Below are 27,097 nucleotides of genomic sequence, written 5' to 3' on the forward strand. Positions count from 1 at the left end.
TAACGAAATTTGCTAATATTGGGTTAACGACAAGAATAAAAATGATTCACTTTTAAACTATAAGGGTACAATGTGTAAAATTAAAAACGTTTGAGTATAATTTAAAAATCAATAAAAACAAAGGTATAATGTTGAAAACTCAAATTAAGTAAATGAATTAACATAGAAACAAAATAATATTTTCCTCAGGAAAAAAAATACATTAAAATAAAATGTTTATTTTGTAGACTCGTGACTCTAGTCTTATCCTTGAGCCGTTGGATAAATACGAGTATATGATGATTATATTTGAACGTAAGAGGTACAATTCGAACGATATAGGCAAGACCCCATGTTAAGAATTACTCCGTATGTTTTTTAATAGATAAATCAGATATCGATACATTACTCATTTACTAATTTTGATCATATTTATTTTTAATATGTAAAGACAACTTTTGTACTTTCAATTGTTAATGGGTTAGCAACTTAGTATCCATATATATTTTCAAAATATCTAATTTTTATGTTTTTTTTACTAATAACTAGTTAAAGATATTAATAGTCAAAATCTTTATATGAATATTGGAAGACTTTTCAATGGCTACAATAAAACTTTAGCTATTGTAGTTGCTTTCAATCTCAACCCTTTAATTTCTAAGACTAATCTTAACCATCTGATTGTTTGACTATTACCTTTTTAAAAAGTTAATTTTTTTAAAACACAATTAGTAAAATGTATTTTAGTTTTAATTTTTGAGGAAACCGTTCTTTCAAAAAAATAATTCATTGTTCAGTAAACAACTGATACCTCAGGAACAAAATTTTTGCGATCTCCATTATTGAGCCTCCAAAATGAAAGCCATGATATTGCCATATTATTCCATATCCGTGTGTTCAATGTTTATTTTATCTTGAAGTGAAGACATTATCATTGTTGTCAACATATCATTATCTCCATTAATGTCATCCAAATGGAACAACATAAAATTTAACATATCGGAAAAAATGCCGGATACATATATATCACCGTTAACAATGATCAACTAACTACTTTTTTTTTCTCTTTCATATTCTATACAATTTTTGAAATTGGTTTTTAACTGCTTTCATAAATTTCAATGTCGTATATGTTTTAACAGACACCATATGATTTAAAAATCTGAAATTTAGAAATAAATTATGGAGCCAAATAAATTGGATGGTAAGATCTTCAAAAAAAAGAAAAAAAAGTTGGATGGTAAGAAACTGAAATTTTCGTATGTTGATATTAATTTTATTCTTATGAACTATTTTGTTGTTAAGATATTTTAAATTACCAAGTCAACCTAATAAATGGTCTAGATTTAATTTAGAAAATCAACGGTTCTGATCAAATAATTACAATGGCTACCTAATTATTGTAGCCATTGTAAAACTATCCATGAGTATTATAAAAAGTCAAAAAAATAATGCATCTATTGTAAGACGGAAACAATATATGTAGAATGTTTGTATATAAGTAAAGAGAAACCAAAGACACTTCATCGCATTAAGAGTACTCCCTGAGACGTGGTCCCAAATGCTTCAACACAATTACAACGAATAAACCAAAAATGGAATGAAGATCTTGACTACTGATGAAATCAGTTGATTTCCATGAAAACTGTTTAGAACAATCACACAATTTTGGGCCTTAGCAACTGTAAACTGAGTTGCTAAGGAGAGAGAGAATAATCCTTTATTGATGCTTTGCTTACAACTCAAGCTATTAGGGAAAAACTAACTGACTGTAATAAAACAATAGATAAGCATATATAGGAATTGTATTGCTGTCCTAACCAATAAGGAATCAGCATGAGCATAATCAACCAATCAGAATGCAGTGCTATAACAAACTAGCTGATGACTTGCCATGTCAGCTAAAACGGTTAGAGGGGTAGTAATCAGATGATAGATGATGCATGCTAAGCATGGTGAGGCTGCACTGCATGATACTATCCAACACCCCCCCTCAAGCTAGGGGTTGCAGATGAAAGCCCTAGCTTGGAAAGCAACTCAGAAAACTGCGGAGAAGGCAGTGCCTTAGTGAAAACATCTGCAAGTTGAGACTGAGTGGGCAAGTAGGTGAGTTGAAGGAGTCCCTCCAAAACCTTATCCCTAGTGAAATGACAATCAATCTCTATATGTTTGGTGCGTTCATGAAAAACTGGATTCTTGCCAATGTATATAGCTGACTGGTATTCACAGTGGAGGGTGACAGGTTTGAGATTGGTGACACCAATGTCCTCAAGAAGTCTAACAAGCCAAGTTATCTCTGAAGCAGCTGCAACCATGGCTCTGTACTCTGCTTCAGAAGAGCTTTTAGATACAGTCCCTTGCTTCTTAGATTTCCAGGACACAGGAGAGTTGCCAAGTAACAAAACATAACCTGTAATGGATTTTCTGGTGTTTGGACAAGCTGCCCAATCACTGTCAGAAAAAGCTTGCAAGGTAAGAGAATCTGCAGCCTTGAGAATGATGCCTTGCCCTGCAGTATGCGCAACATATCTAAAGACATGATGTAAAGCTGTAACATGAGGAATTCTGGGCATATGCATGAACTGGCTTAACAATTGAACTGCAAAGCACAAATCTGGCCTAGTGTGAGTGAGAAAATTGAGCTTTCCAACCAGTGTTCTGTAATGTTCAGGAGCATCATAAGGAAGTCCTTCATCAGCATACAATTTGGTATTGATGGAAAGAGGGGTTACTGCAGATTTGTGCAAGTCAAAACCACAGTCTGACAAAAGAGACTTAGTAAACTTCTTCTGTGTGAGAACTACTCCATCTGACAAGTAGCCAACTTCAATACCAAGAAAATAACTCATGACTCCTAAATCCTTGATGCTGAAAACAGCATCCAAGTGAGCTTTAAGTGTAGTGATTGTAGGAAGATGATTCCCAGTGAGCAGGATGTCATCCACATAAACAGCAGCTAGAGTGATATCATCACCATTCCTCTTGATGAAGAGAGAATAGTCATTTTTTGACTGAATGAAACCTTGAAGTTGCAATTCTCCATGTAATTTGGCAAACCATTGCCTAGAGGCTTGCTTGAGGCCATACAGGGATTTCTTTAATCTGCAGACTTTATTATCAGGGTTAGGAATACCCTCAGGCATCTTCATGTATACTTCTTCATGGAGATCTCCATGAAGGAATGCATTATTCACATCCAGTTGGTAGATCACCCATTTCATGCTTGCAGCAAGAGCAATAATGCATCTGACAGTAGCCATCTTGACTACAGGAGAAAAAGTCTCCTCATAGTCAATGTCATATTTCTGTGTGAATCCCTTAGCCACAAGCCTAGCTTTACATCTTTCTAGAGACCCATCAGCTTTGAGTTTGACTTTGAAAACCCATTTGCAACCAATTGGTTTCTTACCAGTTGGCAAAGCAACTACTTCCCATGTATCATTGTGCAACAAGGCAGCAATCTCCTTTTCCATAGCTTGGACCCATTCTGGTTTTGTTGCTACTTCTTTATAAGTAGTAGGTTCTGTGATATTGTCAAGCAAAACCACCATGGCATGGTGACTGGAAGGCAGATTTTTATAGGAGACTAAATTGCACCAGTGTGTAGCAGTATAACAATGGTAATTTGTCAGATATGAAGGAGGTTTGTGTGTTCTTTGAGAGGTTCTAACAGGTGGTGGTGAAATATGAGGAGAAGGTTGACTTTCAGGAGAAATAGAAGAAGAGAAAGGGGAAGAATCAGGTGTAGAAAGTGGTGTAGAATGAGAAATAGAGTGTGGAGTAGAAAGAGTGGTAGAGAGATCTGAAATAGAATCAGATGTTTGAGTGGAAGTAGGTGTAGGCCAGAATATGGGAGAGATTTGTGAAGGGTAGGATAGTATTTGGATCAGGAACCAAAGGGGTATGGACAGGAAGGAAAATATAGGGTGGAAATTCAGAAACAATTGGTGGTGAGTTATCATTTTGAGCAATAGAATCAGGGTGATTGAAAGGAAAATGTGACTCATGGAACACAACATCCCTTGATATTGTAATTCTGCCTGTGTTCTTGTCCAACACCTTATATCCCTTCTGATATGGGGAATACCCAATGAAAACACAAGGTGTGGCTCTAGGATCAAATTTGGTCCTGTGAGCTTTGGTGGTGGACACATACACCAAACAACCAAATGCTCTCAAGTGCTCATAAAGGGGCTTGTGTCCATGAAGCTTCTCATAAGGTGTGATATTATCAATACTCTTCAATGGCATCCTATTTATCAGATATGTGGCACACAATACACATTCTCCCCAGTATTTCATTGGAAGTTTGGATTGAAAGTGTAAAGCTCTAGCTGTTTCAAGCAAGTGTCTATGTTTCCTTTCCACCACTCCATTATGTTGTGGAGTTCCACTGCAACTGGTTTGCTGAACAATTCCCTTTTGTAACAATAGTTTCTTCATATCACCCTCACACAACTCCAAAGCATTATCTGTCCTGATGCACTGAACTTTTGAGTTGAACTGAGTTTCTACCATGTTCAAGAAAGAAAAAATCACAGGAATTGCATCTGTTTTAGATTTCAAAAGGTGAGTCCATGTAGTTCTTGTAAAATCATCCACTATAGTCAGAAACATAGTACAACCAGTATGAGTTTTGTGCTTATAAGGCCCCCAAGTATCTAAATGAACTAGCTGAAACATTCTTGTACTTTTTATACTACTGATTGGAAATGAGCTTATAGCTTGCTTAGCTACAGGACAAATTTGACAGATACTATCATGTGCTAGAGGAGTAGCTAAGCTATCTATCACTAGCTTCATCTTATTATAAGGAACATGTCCAAGTCTCAAATGCCAAAGCTGTGCAACAACCTTATTGTTATTAGATGCTTGGAAACAGATGGCTGAAGTTGATGCATCATCAATTTGTAGCTTGCTATCATCAATACTGTATAGTCCAGACTTCACACTACCAAGAACCTGAGGCTCTCTCATTGAATGGCCCTGAACATAGCATTTATCAGCAGTGAATGATACAGTGCAACTCTGGTCTTTGCACAATTTGTTGATAGATAATAAATTGTAATGAAAATCAGGAACATACAGTACATCTTTCAGCTGGATATGATCATTAATAGTAACTGTCCCTTTGTGATGTACTCCTACTCTCCTTCCATCGGGAATAGTTATGAACTCATTGTTACCAAATATAGCCTCATAAGAATCAAACATATTCAGGTTGCCACACATATGATCTGATGCTCCACTTTTAGTAACCAACTGGACTGAGAGCATGTAAGAAAACAGAATGTGTTACCTGCCATGAAAGCATGAGATGAGGGTTCTCCTTCCTCATTGTGAGTTTCTGGTGGACAGATCTTCTCACTTTGTTGCTTGCTCAGAAGACTCAACAACTGTGTACATTGATCTGCAGTAAGAAACCCTGGTTGAGACTGCATTTGTGACTGAGAATGATCTCTTTCTGGAGGATAGAATGATTTTTGTTGTTGATAGTCTCCCATTTCCTCATCAGTATAACCTTCATCTGTGTAGGCCACTGCTGCAGCTTTTCTGTCAGTTTTGAAACCAGTAAATCTAGGTGGAAATCCATGCAACTTGAAACATCTCTCAGTGCTGTGCCCATTGATCTTGCAGTGATCACAAAAGTAGATGGAAGGTCTTTTGTACACAGATGATGTAACACATACCCCGACAATTCTCTTTTTTCTAAAATAACCTTTTAATATAAAACATAGAGAATTATCAAGGCATTATCGCCCGTGTGAAAACGTAACGGCTTATTCAGAATTTTGCAGCGGAAAACATAAAACTAACTTTAGGTTTATAAATAATCGATTACAGGTTTAGTCCCAAAAATCAACCAACGAAAATAAGGAAATATAAATAGTACGACAAGTTTAAAGTCTCAATTAACAAACCCAAATAACATAGCAAGACAAAAACAATACAAGCTCTCTAATCCCGATCCCCATGATGCATCATCTTCAAACCTGTAGATGGACAACGCTTATTGATCCTTAGAGACTGTTCACCAAAGATGGGTCATCACATGATCAATAAGGCATAGCCATGATCAACATACACAAACAAAGCACGTAATCAGCAAAGCTGAGTACTACATACTAAAACAATAATAATCCTAGCATGATACTATTGAACGAACAAACCTAACATGATACTAATAAAACATAAGCAAGGATAATCAAAATATATTGACTTGAAGACTATATTTGACTGAACTAGACCTTTGTATCATTAACATTATTTTATTTGAAATAGTCAATGGACTGAGTTGTCTACTAGAAACTTCTTCTTCTTCACTAAGGAAGACGAGGTACGGGCGCGACTCCGTAAACCCCAATGACCTGCGATATCGAGGGACTTTTGAATAAAATAGAACCGGTGATCAATCCGGCCCCAGAAAAAAGCCATAGGCGACCCATGACCCCAACTCCTGATTGTCCGTCACTTTAGACGTGCACAGTCTAAAGCTATTGCTACTCAGTTTCACTTTACATGATTTACAAATTAAACTCTGTTATGACTCAACAATCACATAAGTCATACAATCAACAATTATTCTCCACTGTTTTTATCTTGGAATTAAGTACGTGATCACAGAGATGTCAATCAAGACTTATTCCAATTAATCCAACCTTTCCTTTAATACTGATCAACCCCTCTATATGGGTATAAGGTTTCAACTTACTAAACAAGGTCCTCGGCCCTTATAAAGTAGTGAAAAATCTAAAAGGGAACAATGAACAATCGATCTGAATCAATATATATAATAATCTAATGTTCCCAACCAACATGTTCGCATCAATCATCTACTTGAAGGAAATAATGCCCTTGGTCCAAGTATGCATTCAATGTTAAGTCTAATAAATGCGGTTCAGTATTAATTAACAAGTTAATAATTCAGTGAGATCAAGTGAGCTGAATGCCTAGCTAGAGGCCGCTTCAGTTCAAGTGGAATTAATGATATTAATCCACAGCTTACTCTTGACTGAACCCGTAGGGTCACACAAATAGTACGTAAACGGATCAAGTATTTAATGGCATTAAATACTCCATCTATGGATATTCGGAATCGACGGATCTTGGTTTCAGTGGGAGCTGAGATCGTCACAGGCAAGAAATGAATACTCCGGAAACGATGATATTGCCGGAAACGGAAATATGGATCGTATCGGAAATATAAATATTATCCAAGTCGTAGATGTTGCCGGAAACGGAAACATGGTACGTATCGGAAAATATTATCGGAAATGGAAATATTGCCAGAATCGGAAATATTGCCGGAAACGGAAATATTGTCAGAATCGGAAATATTATCGGAATCGGAAAATAATTCCGGAAACGGAAATATTAAATATTTGTTCGAAACGGAAATTGATTCCGGAATCGGAAATATTAAATATTGTTCGTATCGGAAATGAATTCCGGAATCGGGAATTTAATCGGAAGCGTATCGTACGAATTAGCATCGGACGAGGCCCGCTAGACGAAGGCCCAGCACGAAGCCAGGCCGTCGCCCAGCGAGCCAACGTGCACCAGCGCACGCCAAGCCTCGACCAGGCCCAGCGCAAGGCCAGGCCCAGCCAAGGCCTTGGGCGCGCGCGCGGAGCACAGCAGTGGGTCGAGCGCTGTGCGCCTAGCGTGGGCCGCAAGGCTTGCGCGGGTGTACGGTGCTCGTGCAATGCTTGTGCGGGAATCCTAAAGCAATCAGGATTCGAAGTGTGATTAAATCCTAAAACTATTAGATAATGATTATTTAATTAGAGTCCTAGTAGGGTTATAATTAAATAAATTAGTATCCTAATAGGATTCCAAAACTCTTTCCATAACTCTATAAATAAGTGCCTAGGGTCACATATTTTCATAGATTATTCAAGTATTCAAAGTGAGTTTTTGAGAGAAAAATCAGACACATTTCTTGACTATAAGTGCCGAAAATCTTTAGTACCTTAAGGGCGATTCTAGTTGGTCAATCTTAAGGCGGATCCGGACGTGCTGTGGACTATCTACGGAGGGACGACACTTGGAGTCCTAAAGACTTGTTCTTGTTCGGTTCGGGCGCAGCTAGGGAAGGCACGCAACAAAGAGTATGCATCTAAAACTATGCTATATGATTATGTGTAAATAATATGTATTCCTGGCTAAATGGTTTTTCCGCATGATTTATGAATTGTCATATGTATCATAACCTAACAGTGGTATCACGAGCCTCTTTTCGAAGGTTTTAGTTTTTCGAATGCAAAATTTCGTAAATTTAAGATGTTAAATTAAATATTTGCGATTCTTGTTGATAAATCTTGAATTTTTGATTGACCTACTGTATATGTTTAACAAGTTTGAATGCCTAGCCTTGTTAATTATGCAATCTAAGTTTGATTGACCTCTTTTTGTGCAGTTCAGTGGTGTTTGTCCACTTAAAGTTCAGTTTATGTAAAGCTTATTTGCTTGAACAAGTATTTATGGAACAAAGTCTCTTTATTTCATGAAATTTGTTACAACTTTACTTCATTGCTATCCAAATCAGAAATGCAAACATTAATACACCAATTTTTATTGCAAAATTGATTTGCTGTTTCTGTTGTTTGATCTTCTTCTTCAATAGCTTCAACTCTTCATGCATTCCCCTGCTCTGTTCTTGCATTCCCCAGCTTTGTTCTTGCATTCCCCTGTTTTCATCATCTCTGTTTCCCTTGCTCTGAACTTCATCACTTGTGTGCTCAAGAAAACCTTTGCACCATTTGAAATTATCACAAGGATCACACTTGTAGTAAAGCTTTTGCGGATTTTTTGCCGTTTCCGAGCTCCTAAGTGCAAATCTTCTCCCGCAATAGCAATTTTTATTAGGAACTCTAATGTATGCTAAATTTGGGATGGAAGAAGATTCGGTTTTTGAATGAGAGCTCATGGCTAATTTGGAGAGGGGAAAGTATGCAAGTGAGGTGAACACTAGTAGCATTTATAGGCAGCAAGAACATAACGGCTATATTTTGCTTCCTAGGTTTAAAAACTAGCCGTTAAATTCAAATTCCTGCAATTTGGGTATCTAGTGCAACTTAATTTTAAAATAGGTGTATATTATGCATTAAGTTTATAAAAAGGGGTATACTGTGAATTATAAACACGACTTAACGGAGGACTAACGGAAGGTCAGTTAAGGGGTATTTGGTGCAAACTTGGAAAAAAATAGGGGTATATTATGTGAATCGAAACAGGCGAGGATATTTGGTGCGTTTTTTAAAACCTCAGGGGCATTTCATGAAAAAACCGTAGAATTAATTTGATTTTCATAATTAATTATAATTTAATTAGAAACCTATGATTAAAAACCACCATAAAAATTGTAAATTTATGATAAATTTTAAATTTTTATGACCTAGGCTTGAATCCATGATAATCGGAAATCAATTGAATAATAAATTTTCGATTTTTCGCCCTAAAATTATGAAATTAATATTATTTATTAATTTGTCATTAATTTTAAATATAAATTTTAAATTTTTATGCGATTCGTTCATATAACTTGCACGCACAAAGCAATGGACGCTTCGTGTTACCCTTAAGGGGTGTTGTATAGTGCGGGCATGCGACGACGAGCAAGGGAGCTCGTCGCCCGTGCGGCACGAATGCAATGAGCAGGGGCATGGTGCACGAGCACAAGGCAGCAGCCCTGCCTTGTGTCGTGGGCCACGAGCTATGGATGAATGGGCATGGGCGAAGGCAAGGCATGGCAGTCGCGTGTGGGCAGCAAGCGAGCTGCGCCACAACGCGCACTGCCTCGCGCAAGCGCGCGCAGCCTCGCGCGCAGCGAGCGCAAGCTCGCGTGCCACGAGCGCTGCGCCCAGCGTTGATCTCGCGCACAGCGAGCGATGGCTCGCGTGCATCAAGCGCTGGAGCGCGCGCAGCAAGCGCTGGCGAGCGCGCACTGCGAGCGATGGCTCGCGTGCGTCGAGCGCTGGCGCGCGCGCAGCGAGCACCACTTGTGCGATGGCTTGCGATGGGAAGATGCAGCAGCTATGCGACGAGCGCATGGGCTGCGCGCACATGGCCAGCGATGGCTGTGTGCGTGTGGCCCATGGGCGTGCGATGCGTAGGGTGTTTGCGTTGCGATTAGATCGTTTTGAATGTTTAATTTGAAATTTTCAGTTTACGTAATTTTAATTAATTTTAAAAATTAATAATTTTAATTATTTTCTTGGATTTTAATTTTGAATATTGTAATTATAATAAATTTTATTTATTCTAATTATTTTACTAAAATTAAAATCATGAATTAATTTAAATACGACTGAAATTAAATTAAACTTTTTGGATTCATTTATAAATTCATATGAGCTTTAAATTTTAATTAAATTTGTATGTTTCCGGTTAGACTAGAAATACATTTTTATGTTTAAAATTAGTAAAGCATACGAATTTATTGGTTTAAGTGGAAGCCCTTTTAGTCATAAACTCTTGATTAGGTCTACAAATCCTTAAGGTTAAAACAAATTGATTAGAATTAATAAGGACTGAATAATTGGTAGATTATTGGTGCCCTTGATTAATTGCTGCAAATGTTTACGTGATGCATAATGTGTTTTACTAACCAGCTATGTGGGCCATTCATGCTAATGAATGGGTGAATGGTATATATTGTATATGTACTGTTTTGCAGGTTATGAAGTGACTAGTATGGCCCAAATAGGATAGAAAATATGGTCTGCGCACCATTAATTTGATTGTAATTGGTCTAAAGTACCAAAGTTATTTTTCAATTCAAATATGGTCTGCGTACCATCAAATAGTTGTAATTAGTTATAGCTTATCCTATTTGAAGAAAATGGTGCCTCCCACGGAGATTTTCAAGACGGACTTTGAAGTCAAAGCTTCAAGATGAAGTCGGGCCATACTAGATCACATTTATCTTATGCATGCTTTAAGTTATTTATTGCTTTAAATATGTCTTAATTATGCATAAGATTGTGGCTTGATTATGTTGCATGATTAAGGATTTTAGTTCACTTAAAATCTAACCAACATAGTAAGAGCCTTAAGTTCCAAACTTAAAAATTGAGTTAAAAGGTGCCATGCCAAAATATACACTTGCTTGGATATCCTTTACATCAATCTAGTAATAGTTTTCGCTCAGCGAGGTGTTACTTATTGGTCCTAAAGGGGCAAGGTACACAAATAATTGTGAGTACATGTTAGTTTTGGTGAAACTCAACGATATAAGTAAGGAGTCCTTTTATGTCGTGGCAAAATCGATAGGTTTACCTAATAAGTTCTTAGACGTACCTATCTACCAAGAATAGTTTCTAGACTATTAGCAAAAGGCTTTTGCTTACCTAAGATGTTCTAGGATTAAGTCGACAAACTGTGCTTAGTTCTTCAATGATTTTAGGATCTTGGAATCATTTTATTCACACCTGCCGGAACACATAACTTGAATAAAATGCTTAATAAACATTGAATTATGCATGTTTGCTAGAATTTAAGTTTATTAAGAGAAACTGTGAATGGTTATTTATTTGTTTATTCTTTTCAATTGTAGTTTTTAATATGGCAAACAACAATTCATTCAACATTCGATCAATTCTCGAAAAGGAAAAGTTGAACGGGAAAAACTTCCTTGACTGGCAAAGGAACTTGCAAATAGTTCTTATGCAGGAAGAAAAGGAGTATGTCCTAGATGAGGCGATGCCCGAAGCCGCAGGCGACGGGGTCACTCAGGCAGCCCTCAATCGTTGGATTGATGCCAACAAGGATGTGAAATGTCTAATGCTCGCCACCATGAGTGCGGATCTGCAGAAAACGTTCATCAACTCAGATGCTTTCACAATCATCAGTGAGTTGAAGAACATGTTCCAAGATCTGGCTCGAGTCGAAAGATTCGAGACTCATAGGCAAATTCTTGAGACCAAGCTTAAGAAAGGCGAGCCCGTAAGTCCACATGTTCTCAAAATGATTGGACTCATTGAGAATATGAGTCGGCTGGATCAGCAATTTTCTCAGGAAATGCCTATAGACACCATCCTCCATTCTCTTCATAGCGGGTATGATCAGTTCAAACTGAACTACAGTATGAATAGTCTGGACAAAACGCTCACTGAGCTTCACGGTATGCTGAAGACCGCTGAAAAGACGCTCAAAAGTGATAAGCAGGATGTGCTTATGGTGCGTGGGGGCAAGTTCAAGAAATCTGGAAAGAAGAGGAATGCTAAGAAAGGTGGCGACAAGGCCAGCCTAACTAAGCAAACTGGCGCCAAATCTGTAAAGAGGAAGGTCAGTCAACCCACTTCTGAATCCGAATGCTTCTACTGCAAGAAGAAGGGGCATTGGAAGAGAGATTGCTTGAAGATAAAGGAAGATCAGAAGAACGGAACAGTCGTTCCATCTTCAGGTATTTTCGTTATAGACTGTATACTTGCTAATTCAACTTCTTGGGTATTAGATACAGGTTGTGGCTCACACTTATGTTCCAATCCACAGGGACTAAGAAGAAGTAGAAAGTTAAGCAAGGGTGAAGTCGACCTACGAGTGGGAAATGGAGCACGGATTGCTGCATTAGCTGTAGGAACTTACTATTTGTCGTTGCCCTCCGGGCTAGTTTTGGAACTGGAAGAATGTTTCCATGTTCCAAGTCTTACTAAAAACATCATTTCAGTTTCTTGCTTAGATGCTAAGGGATTTTCCTTTTTAATAAAAGACAATAGTTGTTCGTTTTATTTTAAAGAGATGTTTTATGGATCTGCTAGATTAGTCAATGGACTTTATTTATTAGATCACGACAAACAAGTATATAACATAAATACCAAAAAGGCCAAAAATGATGATTCAGATCTCACCTATCTGTGGCATTGTCGATTAGGCCATATAAACTTGAAACGCTTAGAAAGACTTCAAAAGGAAGGAATTCTAGAACCATTTGACTTAGAGGATTATGGTAAATGCGAATCATGTTTACTTGGCAAAATGACAAAGCAACCTTTCTCTAAAGTTGGAGAAAGAGCAAATGAACTATTGGGTTTAATCCATACAGATGTATGTGGACCAATGAGTACAAATGCTAGAGGTGGTTTCAGCTACTTTATCACTTTCACTGATGACTTCAGTAGGTATGGTTATGTCTACCTAATGAAGCATAAGTCTGAATCCTTTGACAAATTCAAGGAATTTCAGAGTGAAGTAGAGAATCAATTAGGCAAGAAGATTAAGGCACTGCGGTCTGATAGAGGCGGTGAATATCTGAGCTATGAATTTGATGACCATCTGAAAGAATGTGGAATTCTATCAGAATTGACTCCTCCTGGAACACCACAATGGAACGATGTGTCGGAACGGAGGAACAGAACCTTGCTAGACATGGTCAGGTCAATGATGGGTCAGGCCGAACTTCCATTAGAATTTTGGGGACATGCACTAAATACAGCTGCACTCACTATAAATAGAGCTCCGTCTAAAGCTGTCGAAAAGACTCCATACGAATTATGGTTTGGAAAGCCTCCAAATGTGTCTTTTCTTAAGATTTGGGGATGTGAAGTATACGTCAAACGATTAATTTCAGACAAACTTCATCCAAAATCTGACAAATGTATCCTTGTGGGCTATCCAAAGGAAACAAAGGGGTATTATTTCTACAATACATCTGAGAACAAGGTGTTTGTTGCTCGAGATGGTGTCTTTTTGGAGAAAGATCACATTTCCAAAATGACAAGTGGGAGAAAAGTAGACCTCGAAGAAATTCGAGTCGAACAACAAACTCTAGAGAATGCTCAAGATGACATTCAGGATGAAACTCAGAGATCTTCAGAAGAATCTGGTGAGAATCATGGTCAATCTAGAAATGTTACCCCGCGTAGATCGCAATCTCAACCGGAAAGGTACTTAGGTATTTTAACGAACGAGAGCTATGACGTTCTATTACTTGAAAGTGATGAACCTGCGACTTACAAACAAGCTATGAAGAGCCCTAGCTCCAAGCAATGGCAAGAAGCCATGCAATCAGAATTAGACTCCATGTCTGAAAACCAAGTATGGGATTTGGTCGATTTGCCAGATGGCTACCAAGCCATTGGAAGCAAATGGGTTTTCAAACTGAAAAAGGACAAGGATGGGAAACTTGAAGTTTTCAAAGCTAGATTGGTTGCAAAAGGTTACAGGCAAGTCCACGGTGTGGATTACGATGAAACCTTTTCACCAGTTGCAATGCTAAAGTCTATTCGGATAATGTTAGCAATCGCTGCATATTACGATTACGAAATATGGCAGATGGATGTCAAAACTGCTTTCTTAAACGGCGTTTTAACGAAAACTGTGTTTATGACACAGCCTGAAGGTTTTGAGGATCCAAAGAATGCTAAAAAGGTATGCAAGCTAAAGAAGTCAATCTACGGATTGAAGCAGGCATCCAGGAGCTGGAATATACGTTTTGATGAAGCAGTCAGTGACTTTGGTTTCATCAAGAACGCGGACGAATCTTGTGTATACAAGAAGGTCAGTGGGAGCAAAATTGCTTTCCTAGTATTATATGTCGACGACATATTACTTATCGGAAATGACATTCCTATGTTGAACTCTGTCAAGATTTGGCTTGGGAAATGTTTTTCGATGAAGGATCTAGGAGAAGCACAGTACATATTGGGCATCAAGATTTACAGAGATAGATCTAAAAGGATGATTGGACTTAGTCAAAGCACTTATATCAATAAGGTGCTTGATAGGTTCAAGATGGCGGACTCCAAACGAGGCTACCTACCCATGTCTCATGGAATGACTCTAAGCAAGACTCAGTGCCCAAAAACACTTGATGAGCGTAGACGAATGAATGGGATTCCATATGCATCATTGATTGGTTCAATAATGTATGCTATGATATGTACACGCCCGGATGTTGCGTACGCACTCAGTGCTACGAGCAGATACCAGTCAGACCCAGGAGAGGCGCATTGGACTGCTGCCAAGAACATTCTGAAGTACCTGAAAAGGCACAAAGATGACTTCCTGGTCTATGGTGGAGATGATGAATTAATTGTTAAAGGCTATACGGACGCAAGTTTCCAAACCGAAAAGGATGATTTCAGATCACAGTCTGGGTTTGTCTTCTGCCTCAACGGAGGAGCAGTAAGCTGGAAAAGTGCTAAACAAAGCACCATTGCGGATTCTACAACTAAAGCGGAGTACATTGCTGCACATGAAGCAGCAAAGGAAGCTATATGGCTAAGGAAGTTCATAGGTGAACTTGGTGTAGTCCCCTCCATTAAAGGACCAATAGCCCTGTATTGTGACAATAACGGAGCTATTGCACAGGCAAAGGAGCCTAGACACCACCAGAGAGTCAAGCATGTACTTCGTAGATTTCACCTTCTACGAGAGTTCGTTGAAAGAAAAGAAGTCGAGATAAGCAAAATTGGAACTGATGACAACATATCAGATCCATTGACTAAACCTCTGCCGCAGGCGAAGCACAACTCGCACACTGCAGCTATGGGAATCAAGCATATTGGAGAATGGCTTTGATGTCTCTGTTTAATGTTTATAAATAATCGATTACAGGTTTAGTCCCAATAATCAACCAACGAAAATAAGGAAATATAAATAGTACGACAAGTTTAAAGTCTCAATTAACAAACCCAAATAACATAGCAAGACAAAAACAATACAAGCTCTCTAATCCCGATCCCCATGATGCATCATCTTCAAACCTGTAGATGGACAACGCTTATTGATCCTTAGAGACTGTTCACCAAAGATGGGTCATCACATGATCAATAAGGCATAGCCATGATCAACATACACAAACAAAGCACGTAATCAGCAAAGCTGAGTACTACATACTAAAACAATAATAATCTTAGCATGATCACTACAAGAAAATCATACAAATTTAGACGGATTTGATTCGACGCTTTTGCGAAGCGTCGCTATAAATGTGTGGGGGAATTTTTTATTTACGTATTTAGACGCTTTTAAAGGTCGAAGCATATATAGACTCGTAAAACCGTCACTATGTTAGCAAAATAAACACGTGTATCCTTCCTGTCCTTCCATTGTCCCGCTAATCTAAAAATTTAAGCATAAATTATTCTAAAATCCCGCTTTTCACAGTACTTTCCATTTCCACCTCCCACGAATTCCTGAACGGTTGACAATTCAACCTCAACATCTAGTATAGACTAAAGAGGAGAGAGAGAATATACTCCGTAAATAACAATGGCGTGATTTGTCTCAAGGTCTTTCCTCAACGCTACCGGATCTCCTTCCATCCAACGTTACACCGCCTCCCTTCGCCGCTGCTCCCAATTTCCGTCTGCAATTCTCACCGCCACTATTTCACGAACCCTAGGTACCGATTTATCCTTTCATTTTCCAATTCACTTATTTCCCCATAAATTTTTAATTGAATTCATGTATGAATGTCAAAATCGTTCAGCAACCTTGACGTATTGGGATGGGCTTTATTGCTAAAACCGATGCCAAGAAATTTCGCAGGTTTGATTTATTACTATTTTGCCTAAATTTGTATGATTTGACTTTCTTTTCTAAAATTTATAACATTTTTTGAGACAATTCAACAGAATTTTTTTGATTCTCGGTTAATTGTTAATTTTCGTTGTTTTATTACTCTTTATAATCGATCTGGGCTTGTTTGTAGGTAATTTATGTCGTATGTTGGTCAGGGAAATTCAGCTTTTTTTTTTCTGCAATTAGGGATCTTCTTCTATCACTTACAAGTCTCTTGAGTTGTCTAAGTCTTAGTTTTAGCATGGACAATTTGGTGTTTATCATTATTTTACAGCTTTCTTGTCTTGGTTGCCTTATCTTCTTGTTCACAAGTTTCCTTTTTTTCTTTCCCATTGTTATTTTTTTATCCTTTTAATCGAAGGACCTGAACTTTAGCCAATGGTATCGTAATTTAGTAGTAGATGTTCTGTTAAATCAGGATCCAATAGTAAAAATGGTTGAATTAATTAGAACTGTCCTTATTGAATCACTTAATGCCATATATAAAAAGAATGGTTTGTTGTTGTCGCATATGAATTTTCCATTACCACATTGGTTGGTTGTCTTATTCCACCAAAGAATCACTTCTCTGGAGCTTAAGGTTAGCAGTTAAAACTGTTTCCAGAAAAATGCTCGTCTATGCCAATACCTATTCCTATATGCTGACAGTTGAGTCGTTGACTTCCACTAGATTCTACTGCTGGCCACTGGCTGCTGGGCACTAGTAGTATCTGGTATAGTACTTCAGTTACACCAAGGGAAAGGTTGCTTTGTGTCGCGTATGCTTTTACTGTATTAATGTGTTTTATCTATTCATTATGATTCATAATAAGATATGTTAATTTGGCTAAGAATTCTGGTGGCACAGTCCTTCCAATTAGTGCCGCACATTAGCAAAAAATTCTCCGCCACCAAATAACAGTCGTAGTAATTGCAGCATTACGTTTACTCTCCCCCATCCCCTCCTCACACTTTGATCTGTTGTGACTACCAAAGAGCTTGCTTGACAGTCCACTGGACATCTTGAATTCTTGTTTAACGTTAAAAGATGATGCTAGGAAGTTGTTTTGTTACAAAATATTGTTTTATTTCAGTTTGATTAGATCGATTACAAGTATTATTATGTAAGACAGATCGAGTGTAGCGTAGTCTTGGAAACATATATTTAAAGTGAAACAAATTTTGGGGAATAATGCAGGGATACAAAAGCTGGCAGCCAAAGAGAAAGTGCAAAATTAAGAATGTCTGTCAGATTCTATGCGGGAATCACCAAACTCATGTAAGATTGACTACTTTTTAATGTTTACATGATAATTAATGTATCCATGAATATTTTTAGAAGTCTTGCTGTGTAACATAAGTTTGTAGGTCCTTGAAAACATTGTTATACCGGTGATTTTGTTGGTTTTCGTATGTGTTCCGTAATCTAGAGAAAGAATCAAAAGGGATATTTAAAAATAATTTATATGGTTGAGAAAGTATTTCTTGATGATGCTCTAGTTTAAAAATCACAGAACATAGTGAGATTGCAACAGTATGTTTCCCTTTTCAATTTCTCCTCAATCCCTCAAATCCATTTCACAGTTTTCCAGATTGTTAGATTGGATTTCACTCTGCATTTTTCTCTTTCCGTACCTTGACTCTCTTTTTTTATTTATTTAAGGTTTAAACCTTAGCAAGTTTCCATCCTTTTAAACCAACTCTGTTGTATGCAATTTCAAGTCTTCGAAAAGTTTGTTGTAGTTGTTTCTTGTTTTTGGAGGGAGGCGATTATTTCCTACTTTCTTATACATGCTATCATTATTTGTTAACTTGTTAGGTTCTGGTTTTGGATCTTCAGTGCCTGGAAGCATGATTCTTAGAAAATTTAAATCATGAGCAGTTGATGCCAAGGTACCCTAGCATGGTTCTTTTCTTAGCAATTGATTTAGTCAATATTTTAGCTGAAAATATATGGATGATGTATAAGTGAGTATTAGTTGAAACTATATGGATGATGTACTAGTGAGCATTAGTCGATACTATATGGATGATGTACTAGTGCGCATTTGTTTTTCAGGAAGTTTTCTCGACATAAATTTATTTTGTATAGAAAAGTCTTGGCTATTCTGAAAATTGGGCAAAGTTTCTGAATAAGCATTAATCTTTAGAGAGAGAACTTGATAGCATTCTTCGGTTCTTCCATATGTAGGTCATATATTTTATTCAGTTGTGAAGTTGATGGCCTTTTACTGATTTCAGACATTTTTATTCAAGCAGGCTTGTATTTGTGCTTTAACGAGCAGAACAAAAGAACTCTTCTTAGGTCACATAGCGAGTGAAAGAAACGCCAGTGAAGGGGGACATGGCGAGTTCTGCTGTCAAAAGTTGAGTATTATTATTTTGTTTATAATAGACTTGTATATTTTAGAAATTATGGTGTTACTCCTTAAAGTTTTGAATATGTTTCTGATACAAAGCTGTAATTGGCAGGTAAATGTCGTTAAAGGTCTGAAGATGTACGAAAAAATATTTACTGATCAAGAGCTTTCTGAATGATTTCGTGGATGAGCTCCCAGTTGCTGGACAAAATGGAGAACTCTTAGGTATTGTTTATACAAACTTCTCTTTTTTCTGCACTCTTACAGTTTTCTACAGAATCATAAAGCAATTACTAAGATCTAATAGTGTCTTTGTTGTGGCTAAATGTGATTTCACCCTTCCAATCTTCTCCTGCCTCTGTAAAAAAACTTGCTTACCTCTATATTGATCACATGTTTCGGATTGTATTATCATTAGCATTGATTTCTGATATCTCTAAAGCCTCTTGTGTGTTCTGATCACGCGTTGTTCCAAAGGTGGTTTGGCAAATAGGTGCTGTCATTAGCGTAACATGTTTTTTTATTTGATATAATATCTTAGCTGCCCCATGATTTCCATTGCTGATAGGATGATCTTGTCCTTAGGAAACTAAACTAAATCTTTAGAAGCCTGAAAGTAGAAATGTTATAGCAGTTTTTTTACTTGTTTGGGTGCTAAGGAGTTCTTTTAAATGCAGGTGAAACATACATTGTGTTCAACAAACAGATGAAGGCTAACTAAAGGGAGCAGATTTAGCTTGGTGTTCCAATATTTGGACAAATAAAAGATGACACAACCCCTCAGCAGCAAAAGAGTAAGAATGAGATTTAATTTACATACATTTTCTTACTAAGTAGCAGTCCTAAACTCTGCATCTAATATCGAACATATACCAGCTTTTCATCATAGCTTTATTGATCATCTCGTTATGTGGCAAGTATTAACAGAGAATAGAAAACCTAATGGTCACATCATAACTTTTTTGATGAGGTAAATTTTCTCAATTTTTTTCGCATATGTTCCAGATACACTGTGGTACACAATGACTGAAATTATATCTCAAAAGAATTGGTCATTGTTCTTAATATATCTGCTTTTTAGGGAGAGTATCTGGGGGAGGTTTAATTTCTTTCATTGTGTCATTTTTAGTCGTAAGACTGAATATTTAACAATAATGTAAATACAATTTTCTTTTTGACGAGTCTGTGACTAGGATAGAATGATCGTAAAGAGAACCTTGACCTTTTGTGGTACTAGATACCAGATAACATGCATATGAGGTGTAAGGAAAAAAATGTTCACGAGGAGTAGAGTTTTCATAGGGGGGAAGGGTGATTTGGCTTTTTAACGTTTCCTCCTTCACTGAACTCCTTAACTGAGAACAAGTTGTAACGTTGCCTCTTATTTATACCCCTTAAACTTTCTTATTGTCTATGGCTTTGGATGTTTGCTCCCTCTTGATAGGTGGGTTCGTGAGGGGATTATTGAAGAGAAACTTGCAACGGACTTGAATTCTTTTCAACTGGAGGTAAATTCTTTTGATTGTTTTCAATGTACTGGGAATTTAATCGTCTATATGCAAAAATACTTTTTGAGGTAAAATTCAAGGGTGCATATCGTCGTACTAATCTCATATCCATCATATGGCTTTGAAATATCTTATAGAACAATGAAAGCCTTCGAGTCGGACAAACAAAGCTTTCACAATTGTCATTTTGTAGCGTGGATCAAGAAATGCAATATTAGAAAACTTTGCAAGTACATATCATCACAGTACTCGTTCAAGACGTTGAGCATTTTACTGTGTCATTAGACTCAAAAATACATTAGAAATGGAAGACTCTAGCTTAGCTTCTTCTTATAGTTCATTAGCACTGAAGTTGGAATTTTTAAGTAATTTCTATTGTTGGGTTGTGGATAAATGCAGTCTGGTTCCTTTCTCTGAACTATTACTACTGCATTATATTTGTTGTGACTTTGTTGATTTAGCTGTCTGGGATTTGTTCTCCTTTTTCTGCTGCGGGGTTGTGTTGTTTAGTTTCTGGTATGTGTAGGTAAAAGGTTGTCTTTTACTTGTTTCCCTTCTTTTCGGCTCTGCTTGGTTCTGCTCAACAACAATGTGTTGAGAGTTATTGGTGGTGTTTTGACTTTTGACTAGTAATAAGGTTGTAGTAGTGTTGCAAAGGTTCTGATTTTGGCTTGAATTTTTAGCGCTTAGGCCCTAGGTACTACTTAGGTTCTGTTGTTTGTTATTTTGTTTAACTTTTTCAGATAGCTTTCTTTTTTCGATGGTTGTTTGTTGTTTGCTTAAGGTTGTAAATCGCTTTTTGGTTATTAGATTGCTTATTTACCAAAAAAATATATTTGACTTATTAAATTTTCTTTGCAGGTTATTTATGATTCAAGTGGTAATAGTATAATGTATATCAAGAGATCAACAAGTTATGTTGAAGCTAAGCTAGCATGGTGATAGGATTTACTCTAAAAAAAGGATTCTAGGAAGTTGTTTTTATTTCAATATATTGTATTTATTTTAGTTTGATTAGAAAATGTAAATTAATGCAGGAATTAATGATTATTATCACCTTTTGTAATTAAATTATTGATAAATATAAATTAGAGTTGTTTTATGAATTTAGAACATTATATTTAAATTTGATTGCACATTCGTTTGTGCTCAATATATATTTTTAGAGATGAATGCATGGTTTTTTATCACTATATTATGAAAAATGGGGGGAAGTTATGTTTGGCGGTGACGCAGCAAACTACGCAACATACCGTCGAAATTTGGTACAAAGTAAAGCGCGAAAGAGAAGGAAATTGTGACGCTTTTCTGTGTCTAAATATTTCAGCGCAGTTATATGACAAATAGTGGAAAAGTAAAGCGTCGAGATTGGCGAACATAGTGACGCCTGAAACCGTCGGTAAATATCGGCTGTAAAAATATCGACGCTTTCCGGAAGCGTCGATATACCAAATTTCGACGCTTTGTTTCGTCCATATGTTACCAGAAAAGCGTCACTTATTGCCGTGTTTTTTTGTAGTGGATACTATTGAACGAACAAACCTAACATGATACTAATAAAACATGAGCAAGGATAATCAAAATATATTGACTTGAAGACTATATTTGACTGAACTAGACCTTTGTATCATTAACATTATTTTATTTGAAATAGTCAATGGACTGAGTTGTCTACTAGAAACTTCTTCTTCTTCACTAAGGAAGACGAGGTACGGGCGCGACTCCGTAAACCCCAATGACCTGCGATATCGAGGGACTTTTGAATAAAATAGAACCGGTGATCAATCCGGCCCCAGAAAAAAGCCATAGGCGACCCATGACCCCAACTCCTGATTGTCCGTCACTTTAGACGTGCACAGTCTAAAGCTATTGCTACTCAGTTTCACTTTACATGATTTACAAATTAAACTCTGTTATGACTCAACAATCACATAAGTCATACAATCAACAATTATTCTCCACTGTTTTTATCTTGGAATTAAGTACGTGATCACAGAGATGTCAATCAAGACTTATTCCAATTAATCCAACCTTTCCTTTAATACTGATCAACCCCTCTATATGGGTATAAGGTTTCAACTTACTAAACAATGTCCTCGGCCCTTATAAAGTAGTGAAAAATCTAAAAGGGAACAATGAACAATCGATCTGAATCAATATATATAATAATCTAATGTTCCCAACCAACATGTTCGCATCAATCATCTACTTGAAGGAAATAATGCCCTTGGTCCAAGTATGCATTCAATGTTAAGTCTAATAAATGCGGTTCAGTATTAATTAACAAGTTAATAATTCAGTGAGATCAAGTGAGCTGAATGCCTAGCTAGAGGCCGCTTCAGTTCAAGTGGAATTAATGATATTAATCCACAGCTTACTCTTGACTGAACCCGTAGGGTCACACAAATAGTACGTAAACGGATCAAGTATTTAATGGCATTAAATACTCCATCTATGGATATTCGGAATCGACGGATCTTGGTTTCAGTGGGAGCTGAGATCGTCACAGGCAAGAAATGAATACTCCGGAAACGATGATATTGCCGGAAACGGAAATATGGATCGTACCGGAAATATAAATATTATCCAAGTCGTAGATGTTGCCGGAAACGGAAACATGGTACGTATCGGAAAATATTATCGGAAATGGAAATATTGCCAGAATCGGAAATATTGCCGGAAACGGAAATATTGTCAGAATCGGAAATATTATCGGAATCGGAAAATAATTCCGGAAACGGAAATATTAAATATTTGTTCGAAACGGAAATTGATTCCGGAATCGGAAATATTAAATATTGTTCGTATCGGAAATGAATTCCGGAATCGGGAATTTAATCGGAAGCGTATCGTACGAATTAGCATCGGACGAGGCCCGCTAGACGAAGGCCCAGCACGAAGCCAGGCCGTCGCCCAGCGAGCCAACGCGCACCAGCGCACGCCAAGCCTCGACCAGGCCCAGCGCAAGGCCAGGCCCAGCCAAGGCCTTGGGCGCGCGCGCGGAGCACAGCAGTGGGCCGAGCGCTGTGCGCCTAGCGTGGGCCGCAAGGCTTGCGCGGGTGTACGGTGCTCGTGCAATGCTTGTGCGGGAATCCTAAAGCAATCAGGATTCGAAGTGTGATTAAATCCTAAAACTATTAGATAATGATTATTTAATTAGAGTCCTAGTAGGGTTATAATTAAATAAATTAGTATCCTAATAGGATTCCAAAACCCTTTCCATAACTCTATAAATAAGTGCCTAGGGTCACATATTTTCATAGATTATTCAAGTATTCAAAGTGAGTTTTTGAGAGAAAAATCAGACACATTTCTTGACTATAAGTGCCGAAAATCTTTAATACCTTAAGGGCGATTCTAGTTGGTCAATCTTAAGGCGGATCCGGACGTGCTGTGGACTATCTACGGAGGGACGACACTTGGAGTCCTAAAGACTTGTTCTTGTTCGGTTCGGGCGCAGCTAGGGAAGGCACGCAACAAAGAGTATGCATCTAAAACTATGCTATATGATTATGTGTAAATAATATGTATTCCTGGCTAAATGGTTTTTCCGCATGATTTATGAATTGTCATATGTATCATAACCTAACACTACTAACATGTTATAATTCTCATAACGAAATATATATGCTTAACATGTCCATCCAACAATATTAAACATGCACTTTCAACATAACCAAGTTCATCAACAATTTCAACATAGTTTCAACAATTCACACACATTCCAAGCACACAGGTATGTACGTACCTTGTATAAACAACTAATAGGCCACTTTAACACTTTCAAATATCGCCTAAAGAGAATTCTTCGCCTAAAACAACCAACAAATATTCTCAATCAATTTCTAATCATTCGTAACCATAATAAAGTATTCTAAATACATCCTAAACATATTTAGAACCTTCCCCAATATCAAAACTTGAATATTTGATTTCCTAGCATCTTAATTATCGAATTAGTGATTGAAATTCGTTGAAAACTCTTTGCAAACATCGTACTTTAAATTTTCAGCAATATAACTAATTTCAAACTACTCCAAAACATAATTAACATGTTTGAAATCATAAAAACAATAACTTTAATAATTCATAAACATCCTACCATGATTTAAAATCATTAAAAACCTTAAAAATTCATACTTTAATAATTAAAACTCCTATTTTAATCAAATTATATAATCTGAAAATTAACAACTTAATTTTATAAAACATATAATCTGAAAATTATAATTAAACCATAAAACTATAAATCTAATCCAAGAAAACATGAATTAACTTAATAAACATAATTAAAGCCCTAACTTAAACATGATTAACAAATCTGAAAATAAATTAGTTTATAATATCAACATATAATTTGAATTCTAAATATAAATTATCAAAACTAATAATTTAAACTATGAAAACCTTATTAAATTATTAAAACATAATATTACATTAATTAAATAAAAGGTTAAAAGGATTAACCAAAAAGATAGGAGGGCGCCGGCCGGAGGGGGAAACGGCGGCGGCAGGGTCGTGGTTGCGCAGCAGGGGTGCGACACTGGTGGTCGACACGGCTGGTTGTGGTGGCTGGGCGATGCGTGCGGAGCAAGGAAGAAACAGAGAGGAGGAGACGAAAAAGCGAGCCTGACTGGGAAGCTGTGGTGGTTGATGTACGGTGCAGCAAGGCAGCACTGCAGGGAGGGTGAGCGAAGCGGCAACGATCAGGTGGAGTTGGTGGTTTTGCGGGGCTGCCTCAACAAACAGAAACGAATGAGGAGGAGAGCAAGGAAACGAAAGAGATGTAAGCAAGAACGAAGCAAGAGAGGGAGAATGAAAGAAGTTACCGTGCGTATGAGGACCGGTGGCGCAGGCAGTGATGGACCGACGGTGGTTGGCGCGGTGGCTGAAGAAGGAGGAGGTTTGAGGGTTTGCAAATGCACGTGAATGATGAAAGAGAAAGGGGTTTTGGTTTCTTGTTTTTTTTTTGGCTTTTTACGTGAATTGAAAGAGAAGGAAAGGAGTAAAGTGTTTTGGGTCTTATTATTTGGGCTTTGCCAATTGGGCTAGAATTAGGATTTAGTTTTAGGATTTCAATCCAAAATCGATTAGGATCATTTCCTAAATTCAATCGTTTTCGTAATTCAATTTCTTTTCAACATAAAATTCTAAAATTATTTTAATTTCATAAATCGTTGAAATATTTAAAACGTATAAAAATAAATATTCGCTAATTACATTTTTATTTCTAAAATTCGTAAATTCTATTTAAATATAATTAACTATACGTTAAAATATATTAAAAAGATTTATAAAATTACGGGGAATTACAGATGACTTGTTTCCTCCTGGATAGTTGCTCTTGTAATAGGGTTGTTGATTCCTGGAAGGATTGAAAACACTCTTGTTTTGGTTGTCATTAAACCTTCTTCTGTCAGCTCCAAAAGCATGACTCTCATGCTGTTGTGAGATAGCACCAATCTCTCTCTGTCTCTCTTCCTGTGCCAACATTCTGTAGGCATGTGAAATAGTTGGTAGTGGTTGCATCATTAGGAGGCTTCCTCTGGTTACAGCCAAATGTTCTCCCAATTTCATGAGAAATTGCATTAGCCTTTGTTCCTGCTGCATTTTAAAGATTCTCTGTGTCACATTGCACACACAGAGATTACAAGTGCATGTTGGCAATGGATTTGCTGCACTTATCTTGTCCCATATGGACTTGATTTCTGTGAAAATCTCAGCCACATTGTGTCCACCTTGTGTTATTTCAGCTGCCTGATGTTCTAGAGAGAAAAGTTGTGTTCCAGACACAAAGCCAAACCTATCTTCTAGATCTAACCATATCTCCCTAGCAGTGTGGAAATACAGAACACTCTTGGATATTGAGCCATCAAGATTAAACAATAACCATGATATCATCATATCATTGCACCTTGCCCAAGCCTGGTAATTGTAGGATGTGTAGGATCTGGTTTTGTTATTGTACCATCAACAAAACCTAGTTTGTTTTTAGATGACATAGAAATCATCATACTCCTCCTCCAATCTCCATAACCTTCACCTTTGAACTTAATTGAAACCAACTGACTTGATGTATTGTCAGTAGGATGAAGATAAAAAGGACTTGCAGGATCTTGATTTGGGGCTAAAATTGGTGTAGTCATTTTGAATAAGATTCTAGATGAAATTTCTAGGAATTTGCAGCAGTATAACAACAATAAACGATTTCAGGAAGAATCAGCAAAGCAGTTTTGCAGAAAAATGAAAGAAATCAGCAAGCAGAAGTTCCTAATCAATCAGCAATTAGGAAGAAAAACCAGCAGAAAAATGAGGATTGAACAGACCTCGAAGAACTCAGAATGTTGATTGAATCATATCAGTAGAAAGAGAAGAAAGCGTTGCACCAGAATCTTGAATTTGCTGCTCTGATACAATGATGAAATCAGTTGATTTCCATGAAAACTGTTTAGAACAATCACACAATTTTGGGGCTTAGCAACTGTAAACTGAGTTGCTAAGGAGAGAGAGAATAATCCTTTATTGATGCTTTGCTTACAACTCAAGCTATTAGGGAAAAACTAACTGACTGTAATAAAACAATAGATAAGCATATATAGGAATTGTATTGCTGTCCTAACCAATAAGGAATCAGCATGAGCATAATCAACCAATCAGAATGCAGTGCTATAACAAACTAGCTGATGACTTGCCATGTCAGCTAAAACGGTTAGAGGGGTAGTAATCAGATGATAGATGATGCAT

General features: G+C 37.1%; 2 long non-coding RNA genes across 5 annotated transcripts; one reads left to right on the plus strand and one right to left on the minus strand.

Annotated features, from left to right (window-relative positions):
- Positions 1-15,309: 15,309 nt before the first annotated feature.
- LOC110786029 (uncharacterized) lies at positions 15,310-26,922 on the minus strand. Its single transcript, XR_002532772.2, has 4 exons — positions 25,183-26,922; positions 24,821-25,086; positions 24,102-24,165; positions 15,310-15,720 (listed from the first exon to the last, which is right to left on the minus strand). It is a non-coding gene; the product is annotated as an uncharacterized lncRNA (long non-coding RNA).
- LOC110786028 (uncharacterized) lies at positions 16,040-21,459 on the plus strand. 4 transcript variants are annotated; one of them, XR_008920763.1, is made up of 9 exons: positions 16,054-16,327; positions 16,415-16,473; positions 17,684-17,764; positions 18,305-18,378; positions 18,745-18,851; positions 18,958-19,070; positions 19,523-19,639; positions 20,290-20,353; positions 21,215-21,459. It is a non-coding gene; the product is annotated as an uncharacterized lncRNA (long non-coding RNA). The 4 variants fall into 4 exon arrangements; XR_008920765.1 differs by having other exon boundaries at positions 16,040-16,327; positions 18,742-19,070; XR_008920764.1 differs by lacking the exon at positions 21,215-21,459 and adding an exon at positions 20,491-20,747 and having other exon boundaries at positions 16,044-16,327; positions 18,745-19,070.
- Positions 26,923-27,097: the final 175 nt, after the last annotated feature.

This window comes from Spinacia oleracea, chromosome 5 (assembly GCF_020520425.1).
Source record: "Spinacia oleracea cultivar Varoflay chromosome 5, BTI_SOV_V1, whole genome shotgun sequence".
In the NCBI taxonomy this organism is placed as follows: Eukaryota; Viridiplantae; Streptophyta; class Magnoliopsida; order Caryophyllales; family Amaranthaceae; genus Spinacia; species Spinacia oleracea.